Source organism: Arvicanthis niloticus, chromosome 3, assembly GCF_011762505.2.
Source record: "Arvicanthis niloticus isolate mArvNil1 chromosome 3, mArvNil1.pat.X, whole genome shotgun sequence".
Lineage (NCBI taxonomy): Eukaryota > Metazoa > Chordata > Mammalia > Rodentia > Muridae > Arvicanthis > Arvicanthis niloticus.
The window spans coordinates 122,063,749-122,087,673 of NC_047660.1; the positions used below are offsets into that span (position 1 = coordinate 122,063,749).

Genomic DNA, 23,925 nt, shown 5'->3' on the forward strand with positions numbered 1-23,925 from the left:
ACTCTTCCTGCCAAGAGGACATGAAAGCAACTCAAGAATGTTTGTCACATCTTGTTTGTCCTTAGACTTTTTATCCACACTTAGCGTCTCCAGTCAAAAATTAATGATATATTGCTCAGATGTTTCTTAAAGCATTTTCAAAAGCAAACTCTAGAGTGTTGGAACTACCTTAAAACCAATAGAACAATTAGAAACCTAATTAAAACAAAACAAAAACAACAGAAATTTTAAATCCTTTATTAAACCAATTGGAAATAATTTTTAGTTAAGATGTTTTAAAATTATTTTTATTTAAAATTGATCGGGGAAAGGCCACAGGAGAGGGGAGGGGCTGCACAGCTGATGGTTCAGTGGTTAAGAGCACTGGCTGTTCATTCAAAGAAATTGGGTTCAATTCCCAACATCCAGATGGCAGCTCACTTGTCTGTAACTCCAGTTCCAGAGCTTCTGATACCCTCACACAGATTTACATGTGAGCAAAACACCATTGCACATAAAATAAAAATAAATTATATAAAAACAAAAATTGATTTTTTTATACAACATATTTTAATTATGGTTTCCCCTCCCTCATCTCCTCCCAGATCCTTCCACCTCCCTACTCACCAACTCCATGCTTTCTCTCTCTCTTCTATTTCTCTCTTTCTCTCTCTCTCTCTCTCTCTCTCTCTCTCTCTCTCTCTCTCTCTCTCTCAAGCAAACAGGCAAATAAACAAACAGAGAAAAAGAAAACAAAACAGAGAAAAAGCCTGAGAAATACACGCCGAAAAACATGTTCCCACAGAAAACCCAAAGGACATAGAATTGTCCCTCTGGGCACAGTGGAGACCTGTTACATGCTGTGATTCACTTTCCCCACCTCTCCTGTCAGCATTTCTTACTCTATCCTCGCCCCGCCCACATATCTCTACATAGATTCTTAAATCATATCATCCATATCATCGTTTTCTCTTAGCCTTCAGCTATTCATCTCTTCCTTTGCTTCAAAATCTCTTTCCCTTCCTCTACCTGATTAATCCTAATTTAGTCCTTGAGCTTTGGCTTCAAACTCTAACTGTATATAGACTAAAACATTCTTTTCTCAAAGTCATTTTAGTAATCAGATCCACTGTCCTCTGTGGAGCCAAGGAGCCAACTCTCCAGAAGAGCAGGCCTGGAGCAAGACCGGGCCTAAGGCACGTCCAAACCCAGGAAATCTCATTTTGAGATTGGAAGAAGTAAGATAGCTCTCGCCCTGCCCTGGGCCTGCATGTCCTGGGGCGCATAGCCCTGCGCCTCTCACCCTTGCTACACCGGAGGAGGTCACATAGCCTGTAGCCAGGTTAAACTTCCTTCCTCCTTTTAAGGTCGTGTACAGCAGCTCCTGGAATTCCTCTTCACGTAAATGAGATATCCCCAGCACCCTGTCCCCAGCCAGTGATGTACAACACACACCAATAGCCTCTATTTGCAGGTATGTGGTTTCTTTACCTGTGTGCTCAGCATCCTCCCAGCTAAACATCTCTCCCTCCAGTCCAGCCTGGTGCACAACAGGCCTGGGGGCCGGGGGGGTGTTCGCCAGGGGGAGGGAGAGGAAGCGGAAGTGAGACCCAAGTCCTCTTCTACTACTCAATCCTGTCAGCCTGTCTTTCTATCACAAACGACCCTCACCTTATTCTCAGGATCTTCCTGAGTAATCCCACTGTTGCCAATCTCCGGGTGAGATTTCTGGAATTTGGACACACAGCAGATTTCCCGACTTCTATCTACTCTGGCGTCCCCTTATCTCACCGACCCTCTTAAAGGTTCCTCTTTCCTGTCTTGTCTAGTACCTAAGACGCTGTACCTTGATCTACCAGTGAGCTTTTCATTCTGGGTCTTGTTCCTTAGAAGAGCTTTTGGAAGCAAAAGGTCCCTAAACATGCTAGCTCTGGGTCTGTATTTCTACCTATCTCTAATTATATACATCACAAACTCAAGCTTCATATCAAGCTGATCCTCTCTCCTGGTACAGGAGAAAAATCTAGAGGTCATCTGCAGCTATCTGCCCTTTCCCAGCTTGTGCAATTTGTACCGTGTTCTTACACGTTCCTGGCATCACCGTTGTTCTGTTGTTCCAAAAAACGCCACGTGCTTCTTAGTCTCTTCCCTTCTTGACCTCCAATAAACCACGTGCGATACTTCCAAAGTAACCTTGAAAGCACTGTTCTTTGTGGTGTCACTCCTGCTGATCTTGAGTTTGTGTGTGTGCGTCTCACATGTTTGGGGGTCGGCTGGCTGTCAGGGATTAGGGTGGCTTTGGTTCTTCTCCATATGCCTGCCACACATCTGCAGAAAGTTAGCCTAAATATGTTTCATGGCAAGAAATTAAAAAAAAAAAAAAAAAAAAAGAACACAATTCAGTCATGCCAGTAGGCTAAGGAAATTCATGTGGTTTTCAAGCCCCTGCCTGCATCACACTTGGTAATGTTCTGTGAGCCAAAGCAAGGAGAAGTGAGCCCAGAGTCTGAATAGGAAGACACTGCAGGTTCAGCACAGAGGCTGGAGTAACAAAGAAAGGTCACTAAAACAGTAGTTCTGCATAATGTCCTAAAGCTGTTTAAATTTTGTACTTATACACATCATCGTTCTTTTTATTAGTGTCGTTGTTGGCTTTAAAAAAAAAAACAGGTCTGGTGTAACACAGGCTGTCCTCAAACTTGTGGCCTCAAAGCCTTGTACTTGAGACTGGTCTTGAATTCCTGATCCTCTCGTGTCAACTCCCAAGTTCTGGAACTATAAGCATGCACCAACCATCATGCCTGCCCATATGCTGTCAATCTTACTGATTACAAGCTCTAGAGTATAGGAACTGTATTTTATTCTTATTGTGTATCCTACAGACATTAGCCAAATAATATACACAAAGTAGACACCAACAAAATTTATAGCATATCTCTAAACCCCACATTTATAGATTATTATATATGTTATGTATATTATATATAATACTTCATTATATATACAGCAGCTCTGCCTTTTCTAAATTCTGTTCAAGTATACTTATATACTAAGCATGTTTTTATATATGCTTAGTATCTGCTGTGCAAAATAATATTTCTTACTCACTGCCTAAACACCCCTTCTTTAGACTCAGTCAAGTAGTTCTCATGTTCAAAAGGATAGTAAAAAAATAATTTCCTGCCACAAAATTTCGGACATTTCAAACTGGCCTTGTTCTGCCTGAAAGGAGATCTCAACTTTGTCTGATTTTCTTCTCTGTCCTCTCCTCCATATCTTCCTTTGTAGTGAGACTGTTTCTTTTGAAACACAGAAATGTTATGGGAATATGTTTCTGTCTTAATCCCAGGTGTGGGCTAGGAGGCTGCTTTAGGCTGTCCACAGCAGCTGACTATGATTGCCTCACACTCTGGCAGGACCATGGTTTTGCTAGCTGCAGATGTTTCTGCAAGTGTATGGCATTTGTAATTCTGGGAACTCTTGAGGGTATAAAAATGTTGGAGCCTTGAGAGGGGCTGTGGTGGGTGCTGCTCTGCCTGCTCCTGCTGTTTCTGGGTGCTGGTTGGAGATATCCTGGCAAAGAAGATCAAAACTGCCCCCAAGGAACTTGATGCCCCTAATCAGCAGGAAGTGGTCTAACAAGATTGAAACCCCCTTCCCCCCTCCATAGCTTTTGTTTTCTTCTACCTAGGGTTGGGGAGTTGGAAGGGATTGGGGTGGAAGAGGCTGGTAAGAAAAACCCATAAAGTAGCCAAAAGTCAGGCTGCATGCCTCACTTAAGAAGCAGCCGTCAGAAGTGCCCTTCGTCTCTCAGGGGAAAACACCATGGTCTGGGTTAAAGCTCCCTAAACATCATTATAGTTCCAGACATCAAGTGAGTAAGTCAAACTGAGACAACTTGTCACCACACACTGAAAACCAAGCCTCCTACATCTCTGTCTGTGTGTATCCTTTCTTCCTGTGCTCTCATGCCTCCCAGGCATATCATCTAAAAACCCCACCCAAGGAGATGCCTGTCTAGGAGCACTGGAGCAGTTAGTTCCCTTTGGCTCTGTCTTTGGCACTCTACATTTGGTCCAGTGTCAATCCATGTCAATTCTCTAACCACTTCTCTTCATTGCCACTGTTCCTATCTTGGTCCAGACCACCATTATTTTGCACTTGGACTATGAGAATAGCTTCCTACACATTCTCCTCCCATCTTGTCTTCTGCACTGGAGCCCAAATACAAACCCAACTATTAAAAACCTGTTCAGATGGTCTGCCTGGAACAGCCTACAGAAGTGGGCCCCATTGTCTAGCTCTGGACTTGCTCTTTCAACCCAAGGAGACTTGAGAGACCCCAGGAGTGTCCTGGTTCCATGTGGAAACCTACAGGGGCCTGAAAACTAACCAGCTTGGAATTCTGTTCCACCAATCCCATCTCAGTTAGATCTGCCCACTATCCCACTTGGGTCCACCCACAACACAGCCTGCAGAGCAGAGGTCTGCCTGAGGCACAGCTATCGGAATCAGGTACTATGACCTCCATTTTCTGGCCCACAGTTCCCCCCACCTTCCCAAGAAATCCTGCTTTCATTGGGATCATCCAGCCAACATCAGGAAAAAACAGATTCCTAAAGGACAGCATCAGAACATGATCAATAAGACCCAGGGGAATATGGCACCACCAGAGTCCAGCTATCTTTCTACAATAAAGCCTGGATATCCTAATGAAACTGAAGTACAAAAAGTGGATCTTAAATCCAATCTTATAAAGATGACAGAGGACATGAATAAATCCCTTAAGGAAATACAGGAAAATACATTCAAACAGGTAGTGACATTAAAAAGGAAGCAACTAAATATAAAGATACAGGAAAATACAATCAAACCAGTCAAGGATATGAATAAAACTCTCCACCACCTGAAAAGGGAAATGGAAGCAATAAAGAAAACACAATCTGAGGCAATCCTGGAGATAGAAAACCTAGGAAAGAGAGCAGGAGCTAAAGACATAAGTATCACCAACAAAATACAGGAGATAGAGGATCTCAAGTGTACAAGATACATTAGAAGAAATCAATATATCAGTCAAAGAACATGCAAAATCTGAAAACATGACACAAAACATCCAGGAAATTTGGGACACTATGAAAAGACCAAACCTAAGAATAACAAGAATAGGAGAAGATTTGCAGCTCAAAGGCCTAGAAAACATCTTCAACCAAAGCATAGAAGAAAATTTCCCTAACCTAAAGAAAGAGATACCTATAAATGTACAAGAAGTATACAGAACATCAAACAGATTGGATCAGAAAAGAAAATTCTCCTACCACATAATAATCAAAACACTAAATATACAGAACAAAGAATTTTAAAAGCAGCAAGGGAAAAAGTCCAAGTAACATATAAAGGCAGACCTATCAGATTTACACCCAATTTATCACCGGAGACTCTAAAAGCAAGATGGGCCTGGGCAGGGGTCTTGCAAACCCTAAGAGACCACAGATGTCAGCTGAGACTACCATAACCAGCAAAACTTTCAATCACCATAGATGGAGAAACCAAGATATTCTATGACAAAACCAAATTTAAACCATACCTTTTCACTAACCCAGCCCTACAAAGGATACTAAAATGAAAACTCCGACCCAATGAGGCTAGCTACATTCAAGAAAATACAATAAATAAATAATTCATGCCATTAAAGCCAATAGAAAAGAAACACACACTCACCACACACACATACATACACACAGCTGCCATCAACATCAAAATAACAGGAAATAACAGTCATTGGTCATTAACATCTCTCATCATCAATGAACTCAATTACCAAGTAAAAAGACAAAGGCTAACAGAACTGATACATAAACAGAATCCATCATTCTACTCTATACAAGAAACACATCTCAATAACAAAAATAGTCACTGTCTCAATATAAAGGCTGGAAAAGGGTTTTCCAAACAAATAGACCCAAGAAACAAGTTGGATTAGTCATTCTAATATCTAATAAAATAGACTTCCAACTGAAAGCAATCAAAAGAGACAGGGAAGGCCACTTCATACTCATCAAAGGAAAAATCCACCAAGAGAACATCACAATTCTGAACATCTATGCCCCAAATTCAAGAACACCCACATTTGTAAAAGGAACATTACTAAGGCTTAAATCACACATTGAACAGATTAATATTTGCTTCTTTTTTTCCCCTAGAACTTTCTGATGTAATGAACTTTTAATTCATTAGTATGAAAACTCTCCAATTTCTTGGTGAAGGCACTTAGTGCTATGAACTTTTCTCTTAGCACTGCTTTCATAGTTTCTTATAAGTTTGGGTCTGTTGTGCTCTCATTTTCACTGAATTTTAGAAAGTCTTAAATTTCTTTCTTTATTTTTTCCCTGGCCCACTGATTATTGAGTAGAGAGTTGCTCAGTTTCCTTGAATATGTAGGCTTTCTGTTGTTTCTCTTGTTCTTGAAGTCCAACTTTAATCCATGGTGATCTGATAAGATCCATGGGGTTATTTCAATCTTCTTATATCTCTTGAGGCTTGCTTTGTGACTGATTATATGGTCAGTTTTGGAGAAGGTTCCAAGAGGTGCTGAGAAGAAGGTATATTCATTTGTGTTTGGGTGAAATGTTCTATAGATGTAGTGTTAGGTCCATTTGAATCATAACCTCTGTTAGTGTTGTTATTTCTCTGTTTAGTTTCTGTCTTGATGACATGTCCAATGATCAGGGAGGGCTTAGGTCTTCCACTATTAATCTGTTCGATGTGTGATTTAAGCCTTAGTAATGTTCCTTTTACAAATGTGGGTGCCCTTGAATTTGGGGCATAGATGTTCAGAATTGTGATGTTCTCTTGGTGGATTTTCTAGGCAGATACCAATTACCAAAGCAAAATCAAGATCAGATAAACTATCTGAATAGTCCAATAACCCCTAAAATAGAAATAGAAGCAATCTTTAAAAGTCTCCCAACTAAAAAGAGCCCTGGGCCAGATACTTTTAATGCAAAATTCTATCAGACTTTCAAAGAAGAGCTAATGCCAATACTCCTCAAACTATCCCACAAAATAGAAACAGAAAGAATATTACAAAACTCATTCTATGAGGCCACAGTCACCCTGATAACTAAACCAAAGACTCAACAAAGAAAGACAATTTTTAGACCAATTTCCCTTATTAACACTGATGAAAAAATACTCAATAAAATACTGGCAAACCAAATCCAAGAGCACATCAAAGAAATCATCCACCATGATCAACTAGGCTTCATCCTAAGGATGCAGGGTGATTCAATATATAAAAATCCATCAACATAATCTACCATATAAACAAACTAAAAGAAAAAAAACCACAATCATCTCACTAGATGCCAAAAAAGCATTTGAAAAACTCCAACACTCCTTCATGATAAAAGACTTGGAAAGAGCAGGGATACAAGGTGCATACCTAAACACAATAAAGGAAATATACAGCAAGCCAATAGACAACATCAAATTACATGGAGAGAAATTGAATGCAATTCTACTAAAATCAGAGACAAGACAAGGCTGACAGTTTTTCCCCTATCTGTTCAATACAGTACTTGAAGTTACTAAAGAAGATCAAGGGGACACAAATTAGAAATGAAGAAGTCAAAGTATCGCTGTTTGAAGATGATATGGTAGTATACATAAATGACCCCAAAATTTCTACCAGAGAATACCTACAGCTCATAAACATCTTCAGCAAAGTGGCTGGACACAAAATTAACTCAACGAAATCAATAGCCCTTCTCTACACAAACGATAAACAGGCTGAGAAAGAAGTTGGGGAGACAGTTCCCTTCACAATAGCCACAAATAATATAAAATACCATGGTGTAACTCTAACTAACCAAGTGAAAGCCCTGTATGACAAGAACTTCAAGTCTCTAAAGAAAGAAACTGAGGAAGATCTCAGAAGATGGAAAGATCTCCCATGCTCATGGATCCATAGGATTAACATAATGAAAATGACCATTTTACCAAAAGCAATCTACAGATTCAATGCAATTCCCATCAAAATTCCAACACAATTCTTTATAGATCTTGAAAGAACAATTCTCAGCTTCATATGGAAAGTCAAAAAAAAAAAAAAAAAAAAACCAACAACAACAACAACAACAAAAAACAGGATAACTAAAACAATCCTGAACAATAAAAGAACTTCTGGAGGAATCACCATCCCTGACTTCAAGCTGAACTACTGAGCAATAGTGATAAAAATGCATGGTGTTGGTATAAAAACAGACCAATGAAATCATATGGATCAATGGGATAGTATCAAAGACTCAGAAATAAACCTACACGCCTATGGACACTTGACTTTTGATAAAGAAGCCAAAACCATACAATGGAAAAAGGAGAGCATCTTCAACAAATGGTGCTGGTCTAACTGAATGTCTACATGCAGATGAATGCAAGTGGATCCATATTTATCACCCTGCACAAAACTCAAGTCCAAATAGATCGAAGATCTCAATCAGATTTGCTAAATCTAATAGAACAGAAAGTTGGGAATAGCCTTAAACTTGTCAGTACAGGACACAACTTCCTAAGCAGAACATCAATGGCTCAGTCACTGAGGTCAAGAATTAATAAATGAGACCTCATACAACTAAAAAGTCAAAGGACACCATCATTAGGACAAAATGACAAAATGATTGGGAAAAATTCTTCACTAATCCTACATCAGACAGAGGGCTAATGTCCAAAATATATAAAGAACTCAAGAAGTTAGACACCGACAATCCAAATAACCCAACTATAAAATGGGGTACAGAACTAAATGAAGAATTCTCAACAGAGGGGTCTTGAATGGCCTAGAAGCACCTCAAGAAGTGTTCAATGTCAGTTATTAGAGAAATGCAAATCAAAACAACTCTGAGATTCCAGCTTACACCCATCAGAATGGCTAAGATCAAAAATTCAAAGGATATTTACATAATGGAGTACCACTCAGTCAGTAAGAACAAAGACATCATGAATTATGTAGGCAAATGGATGGAACTAGAAAATATCATCCTGAGTGAGGATGATAACCCAGACCCAAAAGGACATGCATGGTATGTACTCACTTAAAAGTAGATATTGGTAATAAAGTACAGAATAACTGCTCTATAATCAACAGACCCAAAGAAACCAAATAACAAGGCAGACCCAAAGGAAGATGGTTGAATCTCTCTCAGAAAGGAAAACAAAATAGATATTGGAGGTCAATGGAAGGAGGGAACTGGGTGGAAGAGGGAATGGGGAAGGGAGTGGGGGTAAGTTATAAGTAGGGAAAGAAAATGGAGATTAGTGGGAAGTGGGCAATCTCTAGGACATCTCAGAGACCTGAGATGTAGGAAGGCCCCAGAGGGTCCATGGGGGCTACTCTAACTGAGACTCCTAGCTGTGGGGAATGATACACTGTTATGCCTGCAGACAGAAACCTACCATAACTGTCCTCAGAGAGGTTCCACCCAGCAGCCAATGGAAAGAGATGCAGAGACTCACAGTCAAACATTAGATGGAGCTCAGAGAGTCTTACAGAAGAGTTAGGAGAAGGATTGAGGGACCTGAAGAGAACAGGGACTCCACAGAAAGACCAACAGAGTCAACTAACCTGGAACCTTGGGGGAATCTCATAGACTGAATCAACAAAGAGTGAGCATGGGCTGGACCTAGACCCCTCCACATATGTAGCAGATGAGCAGCTTGGTCTTCATATGGGTCCACCATCATAGGTAGTGGGGACTAATGGGGGTGACACCTAGAGGGGGCTTCCCCTTCTCAAGAGAGAAGGGGAAGGTGGAATAGGGGGAGGACTTTCATGAGAAGGTCCTGGGAGGAGAGGAAGGGCTGATATTGGATTGTAATGTGAATAAATAAATTTTTAAAAACCTGCTCAGATTCCTCAATGGATTCCATTTATTCAGATTAAAAGCCAAGTTCTTGTAGTAATCTATAAGGACTACCATGATGCTCCCCACCCCTGTACCATCACCTATTATACCTTCTTGGTTCCCTTTGATGCAGACCACAATGGTACTCTTGTTGCTTTTGAACAATATGCTGCCCCTTGGTTCCTTACTTTTGATGCCATTCTGACTAAAATATACTTCGCACACACATGCACACATGCAGGCACGTGCACCGAAGCTCTCACACACACAGACACACACATGCACACTCACACACTCTCTCACACACACACATGCACACATGCAGGCATGCGCACCGAGGCACTCACACTCACACTCACACACACATACACACACACACACACACACACACACACACACGTACACATACTCTCTCACACACACATGCACACATGCACACATGCAGGCATGTGCACCGAGGCACTCACACACAGAGACACACACACACACATGAACATACACACTCTCTCACACACATATGCACACATGCAGGCACAGTCTCATACATGCACACATAGATACACACACAAAACTCACCAGTTTCCTGTTCAAATGCCGTATCAGAAGTCCTTCTCTAACTACTCACTATAAACTAATACCATTTCCCTCCCCCTCACCATTCTGCTCTCGTCCTCTTTGACATCTTATACACTAATTTGTGTTCATATCACTTGTGCCTCCTACTAAGCTTTAAGTGAATGACAACAGAAATGTATCTGTCTTATAATTTTATTCTCAGAAACTAGAATAGACTCGGTACACAATATAAGCTTAAAAAACACTTGAATCAGGTAGCTGTGCCCTCATCTTTCTTGCATGAAAGCCTTAGCATGGGCTCCCTGGATGGAACATGTAGGTTTTGTTCATTCCTTTTCTTTCTAGTCCATGCCTCAAAGCTACTCGGGATTTACATCTGCCTATGAGGAATGTTGAAGAGCACGGATTCTGTAGTATTTTAAAGAGATCCATTTTAGTTATTTGCTGTGATGGAGAAAAACAAAAAAATTTCCAGCCTAGTTCCTGAATTACTATGTCTAAGAAACAGATAAAGGTGCCTTTTCTCACTGGAGCCACTGCACATGTCTGAGTATTTATGGGTAATATGACATACCTCTCTAACTGTAAGGAAGAACCCTGATCTCTTAGTACCAAACAGGTGCCGGCTCTTAAGTATACATATTGAACACTGTTTTCTGCACATCTTTTAAATCATCAAACTATGAAGATTGCCTGAAATTCTTGGCCAAGTCTGGGTACCACTCACTAGAAGAGCAACCTCCACAAAGAGGATGGCAAAGCCATCTTTCAAATGCTACCATAGGGCCATTGGTTGGGCAAGCAACTTCAGATGTATTTCTGTGTTTTTTCGTTCTGCCCTTCTGTTTACTGTGATTTATATTCACATATGAATAACAGTAAATTAATAAACCCTAAACAGTATGGCATGGCATCCTCACTTGTTAACAAAATAAAATGAATCTATGTACTGTTACAAGGAACATTGATTCACTTTGCAATGAATAAAAACAGCAGGCAGACAACAAAGAACTACTGTATATTTTCTGAAACATGTGAACACTTCATTCCATGAATCTATTAGACAAGGCAAAGGGAATACATGTCTTTACCTTGTCCTCAAAACTAGACTTGGCTCTGAAAGACAGGCATATGCTATGCCCTCACTGGAATTACTTCTACAAACACCATTAGATGTTTCATTACAGCAGAGATGGTGGTGTCATTTTGATGTCTTTAGGCTTTTTATTTGTGTCACCAATAATTACAGAACTGAAAAGAGTGCTGTGAACTCAGAATATTGACAACCTCTAACAGGAAGCTATGTTCTGTAATGGAAGACCTAGCAAATAGATAGAAATTGTTATCTTAGGATACAGAGGAGTCATCATGCAGAGAATGGGGTAAAGAGAAAGCTTAGCCTATGGATGGGTCCTGCATCCCAGAGGCAATGTTCAAAGGTGAGTAGTCAAACTTAAAGCAGCTCCATTAGAGAATTAGACAATCTTGGAAATTCCCTTAGCTGGTGTTTTGAATGCCTTAGAGCGCCCCATGCCAAAGACAATAGCAGTGATGCTTGAAATTTCTAATTTCCCTGAGCCCTCTACCTCTTTCTCAGTTATGGCAGCCCTGTTTTCTTTCCTCTGAAGGTTGATGTCGGAAACAAAGAATAACTCCGGGTTCCTTAAAGATGTTTTGTTTCATAAATTTTAGAAAAAAAAATAAATAAATTGTGGGTTTCCTGTCTCTTTCAATCAAATTCATTCAAAATAACAGCACTTGCCAGGACCGGAGGTCGTGGGGAAGGAAGGAGAGTGGGTAGAAGGTACTGTTGTAAATTGTTCCCTGCAGCTGATATTTCTTCATAACAAGTGTTCGTGCAAAACAAAAGACTGCTTTAGAAAACCAGGAGCAGACACACAAAGCCACAGAAAGGGGTAGTTACAATGGTATTTAAGAAATCAAAACCCTTGAATTTGCTTGAACCTAGTTCAGTTTCCTGGTTGTTTCATTTGTAACATAGTAATTAATATAAAAATACAATATAAGGAAAATGACAAGCATAGGAACTATTATAAAACATGTTATTTGCAGGCATCTGTGGTTTCTTCTATCTTTCAAAGTGCTGGGGATAAAGATAAAAGTCGCATTAACACGGGGAGGCAGTATAGCACAGTGGTTAGAAGTGAAGGTTTAGAGTCTCGTGGAACTATATAGCCTTTAATGGCTGCTGGGGATTAGAGGTGGATGGATTCTTCAAGCTTGTGACCACTGATTGATCAACCAGATCCAAGGCAGGCCCCACTCCCAAGAATTTTTGAACAATACAAATACTGATGTATTTGAGAGAGAGAGAGAGAGAGAGAGAGAGAGAGAGAGAGAGAGAGAGAGAGAGAGAATGAATGAATCACAAAGTTAGGTTCAAAGTAAAAAGTAAGTTAGGAGTGGACCTGGGAGGCAATGGGAGAGGCATGTGACTGTGACCAAAAACTGTTGGATAAATTTTCAAAGAATTAAGGGGAAACATTAAGTGTGGGTTTGACATGACAGCACGGTGATGTCCTAGCTTGGCCTCTGCTAATATGTAACCTGAGGCAAGTTTCCAAACCTCCCTAAAGACTTGATTTCAAATAGAGATAGAAACTTATCTTCTTGACAGTTAATATAAGAATGAGGAAAGATAATACTTAGGGGTTTTGAACAGTCTCTGGTCCAAAGTGAGCACTCACTGGATGTTTGTACTGAAAGCCAGCATGAAAATACTTGTCTTTCCTTTGGCACTTCCAGTTTCTAAGCGAAAAGAGGAAAGTGTTTGGAACCAGTGGCTATGTACTCGTCAGATAAGACTATGAAGGAAGAAAGAGCTGACTAACTGCTAAGCTTGGCTTTGCTGTTGGTGAGAAGGCTGCCTCCCCGTTAGGGCACTGAGAGTCATCCCTTCTCTGACACATCCTCGCTGGCACTGCAAACAGCAGCACACCTCAGCCAAGCCCATCCACGAGGGAGGGGAGGATTACGTGTGAGAGTTCAGGTTGATGCCCTTCAGGAAGCAAGAATTACGAAACATTTATGCTGTCCTGGAGCAAAGGTCCTTGGTGATGAGAGATAGCCATGGGGCATGGAGTCCAAAGGCTTCTGGGGAAAAAAAAAGAAAGAAAGAAAGAAAGAAAGAAAGAAAGAAAGAAAGAAAGAAAGAAAGAAAGAAAGAAAGAAAGAAAGATTTAAATAGATAAAAAAAAAAAATAAGCTCCTAGCTTTAGAAGCATCTCCAGAAAACATTTACTTAACTGACTCTAACTTCCAAGCAACATCAAGACTGGCCAAGTTTCTACATACCCAGAGAGAGAGAGAGAGAGAGAGAGAGAGAGAGAGAGAGAGAGAGAGAGCATTATTTAGGTATTTAGGTCTGGGTCTGTGTGAATGATAATATCAAGGAGGAATTTTACAATTATAGATTTCCTGAGACAAAGGAGCCCAAAGGTCTTCTGTGCAGTAAACAGGAGAGGCACCTTCACTCACGGTGGCTTATGGACTATCTAAATCTCCCCACAAGGCATAAGAAGTCTGACTATATGCAAACGCCGAACACTGCAGTAAATAACAGCTGCTAAACCACTTATAAAATACTCATTAAAGAACACAGAATGCACACACATGAAGGTATCCCCCTGTGTCCAAAGCAGCAGGCTTGCTAACGAACAGTGAGATCAGCCGGCCTAAAGCCAAGGGAAGCCCTTCATCGAGACAGAAATTATAGTGCTGTTATTGTGTCATAATAAGCCTCCATGAAATAAGCCTCTATTGTGTTTCTGTTGAGTCGTGAATAAAAAATAAATCAGGATCTGGCTTCCACGCAGGGAAGGGAAGATGTATTTTGTTTCCTTGGATGAGATTTTCTTGGTCCCACAGAACATACATTTTCTCATCTTTTAGAAAAATTCTACCTTTCAAAGGAAGCTATCTTTGACTAAAAATTGAAAGTGCTTACTCTGTGAAGATGTCTTTTGTTCTACCTGCTTTCAGAAGGGTACTCCTGTGTGTAAATGGCTTGCTATTGCAAAAACTTGGGTGGAGGGAAGTAAACATTAGTATTAAGTTCCACAGTGACACTGTTTCCTTGTGCCATTCCCCAGCAGCAAATTAACGCAGAAACTTCATCCAAACTGAGTGACCAGGACCACAAGGCATTCCTGTGTCTTTAAGACTGACTGATGGGTGGAAAATAAGCACAGGCACATTAGCTGGTACGCAGAAAGTGAAGCCTGGCAAGGAAGCCTCAAGCAGTCTGTCATTCTGAAAGGTTGATTGTTAGCTGCGGTTACTATCATTCACCTTTTACATTTACAGCTTTTGTTTTTATTCCTTGAGGTTGTATAAAGAGACCCTTTATGCTACTGACCACCTAAAGGTATTATTTTTTACCCTAACAAAATGCTCTTAAGATTCCAATTACCTCATCCAATTCTATTTCCCCCATTTTAATACTCCAGACACCTCTTTCGGGTTTGAGAACATAAAAACCCAGTTTTCATCCATCAACCTATGTTCCAAATTGATTTTATTGAGAGTTTTAGCCCTTAATCTCTATTGCCTTTTAGTTTCTTGTTGCTTTCAATCCAGAAGTTATGCTCACTAGAGCAGAAGGCAAGGAATAGTTGTTGACATATACATATATAAATATGGATATCTTGTACCTTTGAAAAGATATTAGCATGTAGCTACCATTTTTCAAGCATTGCAGTGGGTATCTTGTTACTGGCCTTAAAACACAAGCTCTTGAATTCTGAACACTGTCTAAAGCAGAATCTATTATCTCTACCTTGTACTGGAGGGAATTAGGACTCAGAAGAATTAAAGGATTTGTCCTGGGTCATGAAAAGCCAAGAGTCAAATCAGGATCATTTAAAATCCATTACACAGTGCTCCTCCCAAACTCCAAGTTTGTTTAGCCTGGGCAAATATTACACTTATATTTCAACTGCTAAGGAAAAAGAGGGAGGTGGTAGCTGCTAACTAGGAGCAAAACAAATGGGAAAATAGAAAATAGGAAGGTTTATTCCCACCTCTTGGCAAACAGTTGAAAACCATCAGCCTTGCCCACTTTACTGTTACCATCACATCTAGTTTATTCTGCTCATAAGAACATCTAACTTATGTTTGCCAAAATTAAGGTATCATTACATTGATTTTGACTACATAAAGGCTTTCAAGCAGTTTGCTGAAAAACCTGCTTCTATACACTAAGATGTCAGTAGTGGTCACCAACGATCTTTTTTCCCCTTTGTTTCGTTTTTCTGAAAGAAAACCAGGGATCAGATTTCTACAATTGTTCTATTTTATGAATGATCTCCTGAGGAAAAGAGAGTCCTATAAGGACATTAGGTGCCTTGTATTGTTTGTATTAAGGTCCATTCTAAAAACAACAAGCAATAAGATATTAATATTGAAGGCCTTTCAAAGGAGGTTGGGCAGACTTTTAACCCGGCCTCATGTCCATCAGGCACCCACGTTTCTAGAAGAAGTGGGCTGTGTTTTTAGTTTTCTCCTGTATATTACCAGTGATGTTGTACTAACACACTAAATGACCAGAGCATCCCACATGACTTCCCATTGTGCATGAATTATAATCAGACCTCCAACACTTTGAACTACAGGAATAGATAGTACAGACTCAATCAATAACACAGAGAAATAAAGTGCCCTGGGATTCTGTTTCCTTGTAAAAACTCCATCTTTTCCATGGCTAACATTCTAAACCTATCGGCATTTCTAGGAAACTGTGCTTTTTAAAGTTTAAATGCTATATGGTTTTGAACAAATCACATTTCAGAGTAGAGTTATTCCATTATGGAAGTGAACTGACTATGTTGGGAGCATGTGTTTTTGCTCCATTCCTGTCATTACAAAACAATGATAAGTTTCTAACATGTGAGTAATCAAATCTAATCTAACAGATATCATATACCAAGCACAGAGTTCCAATGAAAACATGCATGATTCAGTAAAAAGAAGTAGAAAAACTATCAATAGCAGGAAGATGAAAGAAAATACTGGTTTCATTGTTGCTCCTGCTGTTTTAATTTAAAGTGTTGCTGGAGAGATAGCCCAGCAGTTAACAGTACTTACCACTGTTATTGAGGACCTGAGTTTAGCATCAATACCTACGCTGGCTGTAACTCCAGGTAGGAGCTCTGGTATCGTCTTCTGGAATCTTCAGACACCTGCACATACATGGCTTATGCTCAGATAAACACATACACATAAAACACAATAAAATAAATCTTTTTTTAAAAAGTATAAAAAAGAAAACTTAATTTTGTTTTAATGAATTGAGGGGAAATATCAAAAAGAAGAAAAAGAAAAAAATGAAAAGCTGTCTCTTTAACCAAAATAACATGAATATGTATAGATTTGTATAATTTCTAAATTTTCCCAGAACCTCCTCTTTGTCAATTTGAGTTGCAAAACAAGGATAGTCCATAGCCCTCATACATACTTCTAGTGTTAAAAACCTCATCATTTTCTACAAAGCCATAGAATTTTCTAGTTGTTCTCAGACCAAATTTTAAAAGGTCTCGGACTCTTAAGTAGTTTAGTTCAGCTTTTTGTGAATGTTAAATGTTTGAAAATTCTACAAGTTTCTCCAGTAGAATCTCACTTTTAGTGCATATTTTTAAAGCTTGTTAAACACTTAGATAATCAAGTGGAAAGCAAGTAGATTGTTGGGCAAAAGGGCATCTAGCTAGGAGATCTGTGGACTTACAATGTGAGCTGGGGCAATTCACGCAGACTCTGAACTCTACTCCTGCTGAACTGGCCTTTTTTCTACTTGAACTCAGAACTACAGAAGAGGTGTGTGTGTGTGTGTGTGTGTGTGTGTGTGTGTGTGTGTGTGTGTGTGTGTGTGTGGTGTTTTTAATAAAATCTCAAATCGTTCAATTTTACCAATGAAGACTCAGGAGCCAGATACTGGGGTGAGAGCCTGCTACCTCAGAGAAGCAGAGAAAGCACCCAACTGACCTACATCCTCAGCTGATGTCCCAAAAGCCAGCTCTCCTTCTCCACACCATCTCCAAAACCCTCAAACTGAATGTTCCTCCTCTTTTCTTCCTGTGCGTTTCTTTATCTGTCCTCCTGACTTATTCTCTGTTTTTGTCCTATGTTCACTCCCTGCCTATTCAACTGGTCTTCCTGTTGACCTATGGTTGACTTTAATACTTTTTACAATAAATCGAAAGCTCTGGAATTAAAGGTGCATGCTAAGGTTGAGCCACACCACAACTAGAAACAGGTTTTCCCAGTAAATAACACAATCTCAGGGTTCACAGTATGATCAAATATCCTACAGCAAATGTGTGTAAGTGTATGAGTGTATAAGTGTATGTGAGTGAATGTGTACATGTGTGTGAGTGTATATGTGTGTGAGTGTGTATGTGTGTGAATATGTGTATTGTGTGAGTGTATATGTGTGTGTATGAGTGGGTATGTGTGTGAGTGTATATGTATGTATGTGTGTGAGTGTGTATGTATGTGTGTGAGTGTGTATGTATGTGTGTGAGTGTGTATGTATGCATGTGTATGAGTGTGTATGTGTGTGTATGTGTGTATATGTGTGTGAGTGTATATGTGTGTATGAGTGTGTATGTGTAAATGTGTATGCATGTAGTGTATGTGTATGTGAATATGTGTGAGTATATGTATGTGTATGTTGTGTGAGTGTATGTATATAAGTGTCTATACATGTGAGTGTGTGTATGAGTGTGTATGCAGGTGTGTGGATATATGTAAGAGTGAGTGTATATGACTGTGTGTGGTGCATATACATGTGTGTATATGCATTCATGCACTTGTAAGCAGGGAACTTACTTACCTGTGGTGTCTGTCTTCTCACAAACAAAAATGAAATGATCATATCCACTTCATGAAGAAATTATATCATGTGCTTATCAGGTATAAGGTGCTTAAAAATAATGTTACCTACTTTCTTCTCTTAGTCTTTTTTGCTGTATTTCTTGCCCTATTTCTTACAAACATAATTAAATGTGCTGTATTTAAACTATAAAGATTTTGATGTTTGCTTAAAGTTTTGCATTGAGGTATAATTTACATCTAATAAAGTATGTAGAACAATAAGAGTTTTTAATTATGTTTTATTAAATATTGTGATGTATATATGTGCACGCATGCATGTGTAAGCGTGTGCCAATGCATATGTATAGAGATCAGAGGACAGCTTGTAGGAGTCTGTTCTCTCCTCCTATCATATGGGTCCTAGGTCCAGATCGTTGAGCTGGGCAACAAGCACCTTAACTTACTGAACCATCTTTCTGACCCACAAACAAGACTTTTAAATATGTGCATACTACCAGAAAATCACTTCTCAGGGATTAATGTAAACTATTTATTAAAACAAGATGTAGATTAATGTCTCAGCATCCCAGAAGAGTCCACGTGGCCCCTTCAGGGCTAACTATTCTTCTGACTTCTGTTATAATCAGCAATCTTAAATATTGATAAATACTACAAAATAACAATATGTACCAAGGAATTAAAAGAGCAATAGTTTGTTGTTGTTGTTTTAAGGAAGTAAGCTAGCTACACATGTCAACATGGAAAAATCCCAAGACTCTTCTGTATTCCTAATGTAGTTGAAAATTAACAGTGGTAATGATAACAGAGACGATAAGAGAAAGGAGCAAGGGATGTGACAGATGAAGTCCTTTGAGTCTGGTTTAACTCCTCACAGAGTATGCTTTCACTTAACAACAGATGAAGCACCCAAACTACAATCAGCCACCAGCACACCCTTAGGAGAATGTAAAATGTCAGTAAGCATTGACATTGACAGGCCACACTAATTACAGAAGTAGATGTCCTTCTCTCCCCAAGCTTAGACACCACTCATCCTGGCTAAGGCTCCTCATAATCTCATTCTTTTCCCATAGCCAATGAATCAAAACAAAAGGCAAGGAGCCCTGAGGATGCAGATCCCCACAGCCTCACTATGCAATCCCACAGAACTGGGGTTCATCAGCCTCCTCCTGGAAGTCACAACCGAGTATAGCTGCTGTCCAAGGGAGTGGTGAACTGCACTAACAAATTAACCAAGACCCATCTAACTTAAGCCTCATCTCTGGAAGTTCTGAAAGATCCTAATTTGCATTTACATAGTTGTAGCTTGCAGCAACTATGGATAACAGGGTTCACCTGAAAGGAAGGCTGGGAATGAAAAGGGAATAGAGACTGAGAGAAAACATGGGGCCAAGACAACATATTCAGATGAAAGCCCGAAGTTTAATATTCTGTTTTTAAATATAAAGGGGAAGCCCCACCCCAACTACCAGAACACCTTTTTGCTTCAGCCAGTGGGTGTGGGTAAAGAGAACACAGCCCAGATGTATCTCAAAGCAAGCTCAGCAGGCAGTCTATTTTTTTAGCTCCTGTAGCAGACTGCAGGCCACCAAAGCAGGTAATGTCTCCTGGGTCCTATTATTTGGTCTATTGTGGTAAACAACTAGTTCAGGCCTGCTCAAGGCTGGAGGGAAAGGCACAGTCCCCCCCCCCCCTTAAGTTTTTAAGATGGCAGTGCTAATATCTGGACGGGGCACAAAATTTTATCCCATCTAGGGTCTTGAGTGGCTGGGCGACCGTGCCTGGCTTAGGTCGGTGTCTATATTACTCCTATATTACCCGTCTTTGAGGAAAACATACATAGCATATTAATGTATGCATCTGTCTTAGGTTTATAGGCGCTCAAGAACACTCTTACCTGTCTTTGACTAACTGGCCATCATTGGCACACTCTTCCCCATTATAGACCAAAACCGCATTCAGACCAAAGGACTTGTGGGCACGTACTAGATGCAATTCTTCACAGCGATGTGTAGCTGCCATGATGAAAGCTGAGCTTGCTGAGATCAATCTTGTGTGAGGGCAATCAATCTGCTTAAAATACAAGGTTCAAAGATTAAAAGCAACATGATTATCCAAGCAATGTAGAAAATAAGGTTGAAAGCAGAAATATTCCAATACCTAATCCAACTGCTGGTTGACAGGGATTAGGCACAAGTCTGGCCACCAGGTATATAGTGGGTGGCTTTAAGTAATGATAAAAAACACTTATTCTCCAGTAAGAGTGGAGACTATATACCATGTTAAATAAGCTGGCTGATAAAGATTTTGAGTCATCTTTATCATTAGAATCATAATTATTAGGCTCAAGATCTGTGTCCACTTGACAGACCAATCTTTCAGGTAGCCATCGGGCTCCATTCTCTTTTCTGAAAAAATACAGACTGAGCCACGGCTCCAAATTAAAACAGGGTTGGGACCATTCCAAGTATTAGTTAAGGGGTCTCTCCATATGACCCTGGCAAATGAGCTGGAAGTGACCAGATGCCAGTGGTGATCTGCTGAAGACTGACCTTTAGCATCAGTTTGCAGAAAATTTAAAACAAATAAGACAAAACCAAGATATGCGTTTGGTGACCTGGGGGGATATAATTCTAACTAACTTATTTGTTGATTTTTACACTTAACTAGTGAACAACTAAATAAACAGTAAGATGATGACTACTTCAGCTCACTCCTGGCAGGCAAATATGAACGAGCAGCTGCACCATAACTTTATGCTAATGCTTTCTCTCTTTTGGTTATCAGTGTGAACCTTGAGAACAACCTTCTGAGCAATTCTCACAACCAAAACATCCTCACAGAACCAGGCGCTTCTTGCCACTGGTATTTGTGGAGACAGGAAAGAACTAATGTCTGCCTTATAGAAACCCTTCAAATCAGTTGGACCTTTTTTCTCTAAATAAATAGCCTTACTGCTCTTTGGCCTTTCCTCATAACCCTTCTTTTCTATGCTTTAATTATATATTTTTTCTCTTTTTCTGGAGCTCTGCCATTTCTCCACATCCTCCTTTAAAGGAGAGACACAAAGTGGCCACAGATAAGGTCAGCTCAGTACTGGAAAGCTGACAGGCTACTTCCTGCCCCTTGCTCTTCATATATTCACTATCTCACTGTTTTTTTTTTTAAATAAATAAATAGATAAATAACACTTTTTTAGCTAATTCTAGAAAAATTGCCACATTAGGTTAAACACCCATCTTTCTCCATTTTACATATCCATTTTATATTGATTTTGGTGTGTGTGTGTGTGTGTGTGTGTGTGTGTGTGTTGAGTCAGGGTTACACTAAGTGTCCCAACTCATGATCCTTTAGCCTCAGCCTTTTGACAATGTTAGTTATGAGCATCTGCCAGACTTAGGAAAAGAAAAAAAACAGAAGAGAGAGAGTAGGAAAGGCTGGGGATATAGCATTTCGATAGTATTTCCCCAGTGCACACAAGGCCTTGCCTCTGATCAGCAAGGGTGACACCTGGGCAGGCATGGAGATAGATGACACAGGCTCCAAACAGAGTTTGTCTACCAAAACTTTCAGGCAACCTCTGCTCTAGAAGGCTTTAACATTTCCTTTATAGTCCCATAGGAAATGGTGTGGTAGAGTAACAAATTGTCTCGTGGTTTGGACAGAATGAAGCGCAAATCTGCTTCGTGCCCCTGAAACACAGACAATGTGGACAGGAATCGTATAGCCAGAGAAAAGATTCTGTGCTGCAAGGGTCTTTGATTATTTGCCTCCACTGTTAATTTATTGCCAAATAGTGTGTAGGAGATGATCATTATTGACCACAGGAAACTATTACTACATTGTCATTACTATGAAAACAGAATAGACATGATCAGGATTGAAAGCCATCTGTGTATAGTGGCATAGCTGTATCTGTGAACATCTAGGAAGAACAGGAACTCATAGTAATGACCGCTAGAGGCAGTGTGGGAGGACAAAGGTGCCTTTCCCACGGTCCCAGCTAAATCTTTACAACAGGATATCTGAATACTGCATGAGATTCAATTACTTAATTATTTCATCTGCCCAAAACCACTTTTAGAAATTTTATTGTTTAATCAACAAAGACTTTCAATTATATGAGTAAAACATTAATATGTATAGCAAAAATACTGTAAGGTGCCTGATGTGGTGGCACGAGCCTTTAATACCAGGACTCTGGAAGCAGAGGCAAGCAGATCTCTAAGTTCAAAGTCAACCTGATCTATAAAGTGAGTTCCAACACAGCCAAGGCTATATAGAGAATCCCTGTCTCAAAAAACTAAGCAAAACAAAACAAAAATACAGTAATGTAAAATTCAATAAGAAATGTCGATTTGAGGAAGGTTAGTTTTGAAGATTAAAATCTGACTCTCTGAAATCAAATTTTAAAGCTGCTAAGCAGAAATGGAATTGTTAAGTTTTGATCAGTATCATATCTATAAACCCACTATTATTAGGACAGGTGACCCAAATGTTAAACTTTTCCTCAAGGATTTGATGAACTTTCTCTCCTGTTAAAATAAAAATGTCCTACTTTCTAATACCAACTCTGATTAAAGCTAGACTCACACTAAATCAAATAAGATTACTTAATTTTAAAGCTAGCTTCCTGGGTTTTATAACTTTAACCTTGTATATCTTAGTGATATTTTTAGAAAATTGACATTTACCAATGCATATTTAAATGTCAACAACTAGAGAATTTTATTGTGCAACTACTCAGATACCACTGTTTATATGAAAAATGACATTTGCTTAACTTTCAGAATTGAAAAAAAATGGTTTTGAGATTTCCTGATAGTTCCTCTAAGGTTGTGTACCTCTATAATCTGTTTGCTTGCTTGCTTGCTTGCTTGAAAAAGAAAATAAATCCATTTCAATCACTGCCCTGCCAAAGTTTAAACTTAAAATAGACTCAACAGTTAATCAATAGGTTGATCTGCTGATGTGGAGGGTAGCTAGGCACAACCAGAGGTCAGCGTACTGAGGCAGTCAACAACTTATCCAATATAACTCAGCACAGAGAATATACCTAAGCAATCAGACTTTGTCACATGGATCTAGTGACATGGATCTAGGAAGGGCCTCCAGAACTGTCAGTCTCAAGTGTGTATGTTAACTGCTCTATTGTATGATGTGATAGTCAGTAGATAGCTCATGTCTACATTAGGGTAGCTCTAACTGTAGACAACAAAATTTTCTACAATAGGATTCCTTGAACACTGCAGCATTTGTATATTAGACATGTTGAAAAGCAAACATGTAACTCTATAGTCCTAGCCAAAATGAATCTTCTCTGAATTGCTATACAGGAAAGTTTTATAGTGAGGAAAACGTATAAATTGTTCATGCAATCTATATGAAATTGCATTAAATTAAGCATGATTTAATTAGGCCAATTTCTGAGTGCCATTGCACCAGGCTTTCAATTTACAAGAGCAAGTGTTAAAAAAAGAAACTCAACAGAAAACATGTCAGATCTCTTCTCACAAAGTTGTATTGGCCTAAATCATCTACAGAATTCAAAGGTTAGCTGGTCTTTTTCATAATAGCTTTGGAAAACTAAATAAATAAAACGTGTAGTCAGTCTACAGTA

The 23,925-nt window shown here is 39.4% G+C and overlaps 1 long non-coding RNA gene across 1 annotated transcript; it reads right to left on the reverse strand.

The window, feature by feature from the left end:
- Window positions 1-221: 221 nt before the first annotated feature.
- LOC143441629 (uncharacterized) lies at window positions 222-20,374 on the reverse strand. The gene is made up of 3 exons (XR_013109195.1): window positions 20,203-20,374; window positions 16,560-16,654; window positions 222-2,322 (listed from the first exon to the last, which is right to left on the reverse strand). It is a non-coding gene; the product is annotated as an uncharacterized LOC143441629 (long non-coding RNA).
- Between the last annotated feature and the right edge of the window lie 3,551 nt (window positions 20,375-23,925).